This window comes from Oryctolagus cuniculus, chromosome 13 (genome assembly GCF_051225735.1).
Source record: "Oryctolagus cuniculus isolate XC-2025 breed Fujian yellow rabbit chromosome 13, ASM5122573v1, whole genome shotgun sequence".
In the NCBI taxonomy this organism is placed as follows: domain Eukaryota; kingdom Metazoa; phylum Chordata; class Mammalia; order Lagomorpha; family Leporidae; genus Oryctolagus; species Oryctolagus cuniculus.
The window spans coordinates 69,827,516-69,830,909 of record NC_142879.1 but is presented as its reverse complement, the minus strand read 5'-3'; positions in this window follow the sequence as shown (position 1 = coordinate 69,830,909).

The following is a 3,394-nucleotide window of genomic DNA, read 5'->3' as shown; positions in this document are numbered from 1 at the left end:
ATAGCACAAACACAACTAAGCCATACGCAGTGGTTTGAATACAACAATCTTGATGTGAATGGAAGGGGAGAGGGAGCGGGAAAGGGGAGGGTTGCGGGTGGGGCCCTCCACCAAACACTGTAACTCCAAGTAGTTCAGACTCAGCGACCCATTAACAAAGAAAGCTCAACAGGACGCTTGCTTACTCAGAGGTTTCCAGCACACTTTATTTTGCAGACCACTGGCCTGCGGCTCGAGGACCAACGTCTGTATAAATGCCTGTGAAACGTCCTGTTAGCTTCAGTTCTGTCTGCAGCAGCCTCTCGCGCACCAGCCGCCACACAGGGCTACAGTCCAGGCGCTGGTGCAGAGGGGCTGCCTCGGTTCCCACGGGAGGGCTCCTCCAGGTAACACCTCTTCCAGGGAGCCTCCCCTTCCCCGTGACGGAGCCTAGGGCAACAAGTGGATGGGTGTGCAAGTGCAGCTCTGGTGCCCGGAGCAGGAAGTGTTCAGGCCCTGGGAGAGATGCGGCACTTCTCCGACGACAGACACTCAGGGACTCGGTGCCCCACGCTTCGCCCATGGTTCACCCCACAGGAATCGCCCCTGCTTGTTTACTGGGTGAAAATATAAGGAAGCCTCCGATTTTAAGCCAGACAGTCAACACCTGTTAAATAGCCTATTGTTTCTAGAACTACAAAATTCAATTCAAGAAAATATAGGTCCCGTGAAAGACTTAAAGTTTTATAAAACTAAAATCTAGTTTTCCCCGATAAATTGTACTTTAGCCAAACCCTCCCGATGCTTCTAAAATAATACTAAAAGGGGCATCTGATAATACAAGAGCAATTAAAAATTAAATATTTATTTGAATAACAAGTTTAAGTTCCAGCTGTAATGTTAGCAATGCCGATTTTTAACACAGATCACAAAAAGCATGCACAAAAAAAGACTGGTGCCAAGGGCAAAATACTGCTAAGAATTAGGCTAAATAGCTACTGATTTTAACAAAAGGCTCGCAATCATTATACAAAATATATAATGTATTTTTTCACTTTTATTTAATAAATATAAATTTCCAAAGTACAGCTTATGGATTGCAATGGCTTTCCCCCCACATAACTTCCCTCCCACCCACAACCCTCCCAACTCCCACTCCCTCTCCCATTCCATTCACATCAAGATTCATTTTCAATTATCTTTATACACATGAGATCAATTTAGCATATAGTAAGTAGAAATTTCAACAGTTTGCACCCACACAGAGCATAAAGTATAAAATACTGTTTGAGTACTAGTTATAGCATTAATTCACATTGAACAACACATTAAGGACAGAGATCCTACATGAGGGGTAAGTGCACAGTGACTCCTGTTGTTGACTTAACAAATTGACACTCTTGTTTATGGTGTCAGTAATCTCCCTAGGCTCTTGTCATGAGTTGCCAAGGCTATGGAAGCCTTTTGAGTCTGCCGACTTCGATCTTATTTAGACAAGGTCATAGTCAAAGTGGAAGTTCACCCCTCCCTTCAGAGAAAGGTACCTCCTTCTTTGATGGCCCATTCTTTCCACTGGGATCTCAGTCATAGAGATCTTTCATTTAGGTTTCCTTTTTTTTTCCCCCAGGGTGTCTTTGCTTTCCATGCCTAAAATACTCTCATGGACTCTTCAGCCTTTCCGAATGCCTTAAGGGCTGATTCTGAGGCCAGAGTGCTGTTTAGGACATCTGCCATTCTATGAGTCTGCTGTGTATCTTGCTTCCCATGTTGGATCGTTCTCTCCCTTTTTAATTCTATCATTTTCAGACACTAGTCTTGTTTATGTGATCCCTTTGACCTTAGACCTATCAGTATGATCAATTGTGAACTGAAATTGATCACATGGACTAGTGAGATGGCATTGGTACATGCCACCTTGATGGGATTGAATTGGAATCCCCAGGCAGGTTTCTAACTAACCATCTGGGGCAAGTCAGCTTGAGCTTGTTCCAAATTGCACATCTTCTCCCTCTCTTATTCACACTCTTAGATTTAACAGAAATCAATTTTCAGTTAAATTGAAACACCTAGGAATAATTATGTGTTAATTACAGAGTTCAACCAATAGTATTAAGTAGAACAAAAAAATAGTAAAAGGAATAAAGTATTAAGTTGTACATCAACAGTCAGGACAAGGGCTGATCAAGTCATTGTTTCTATAGTGTCCATTTCACTCCAACAGGTTTCCTTTTTGGTGCTCGGTTAGTTGTCACCGATCAGGGAGAACATATGATATTTGTCCCTTTGGGACTAGCTTAATTCATTCAGCATGATGTTTTCCAAATTCCTCCATTTTGTTGCAAATGACTGGATTTCATTGTTTTTTACTGCTGATAGTATTCTATAGAGTACATGTCCCATAACTTCTTTATCCAGTCTACCGTTGATGGGCATTTAGGTTGATTCCAGGTCGTAGCTATTGTGAATGGAGTTGCAATAAACATTAAGGTGCAGACCGCTTTTTTGTTTGCCCATTTAATTTCCTTTGGGCAAATTCCAAGCAGTGGGAAGGCTGGGCTGTATGGAAGGGTTATATTCAGGTTTCTAAGGAATCTCCAGACTGACTTCCATAGTGGCTTGACCAGTTTGCATTCCCACCAACAGTGGGTTAGTGTCCCTTTTTCCCCACATCCTCACCAGGTCGGTAGATTTCTGTATGTGAGCCATTCTCACCGGGGTGAGGTGGAACCTCACTGTGGTTTTGATTTGCATTTCCCTGATTGCTAGCGACCCCAAACATTTTTTCCTGTGCCTGTTGGCCATTTGTATTTCCTCTTTTGAAAAATGTCTATTGAGGTCCTTGACCCATCTCTTAAGTGGGTTCTTTATTTTGTTGTTGTGGAGTTTTCTTGATCTCTTTGTAGATTCTGGTTGTTAATCATTTATCTCTAGCATAGTTTGCAAATATTGTTTCCCATTCTATCGGTTGCCTCTTCACTTTCTTGACTGGTTTTTTTTTTTCTGTACAGAAACTTCTCAATTTGATGCAATCCCAATACTTAATTTTGGCTTTGACTGCCTGTGCTTCCGGAGTCTTTTCCAAGAAGTCTTTGCCGGTGCCTATATCTTGCAAGGTTTCTCCAATGTTCTCTAATAATTTGATGGTGTCAGGTCATAGATTTAGGGCTTTAATCCATGCTGAGTGGATTTTTGTGTAAGGCGTAAGGTAGGGGTCTTGCTTCATGCTTCTGCATGTGGAATCCAGTTTTCCCAGCACCATTTATTGAATAGACTGTCCTTGCTCCAGGAATTGGTTTTAGATCCTTGATCAAATATAAGTTGGTTGTAGATGTTTGGGTTGATTTCTGGTGTTTCTATTCTGTTCCATTGGTCTATCCATCTGTTTCTGTACCAGTACCATGCTGTTTTGATTACA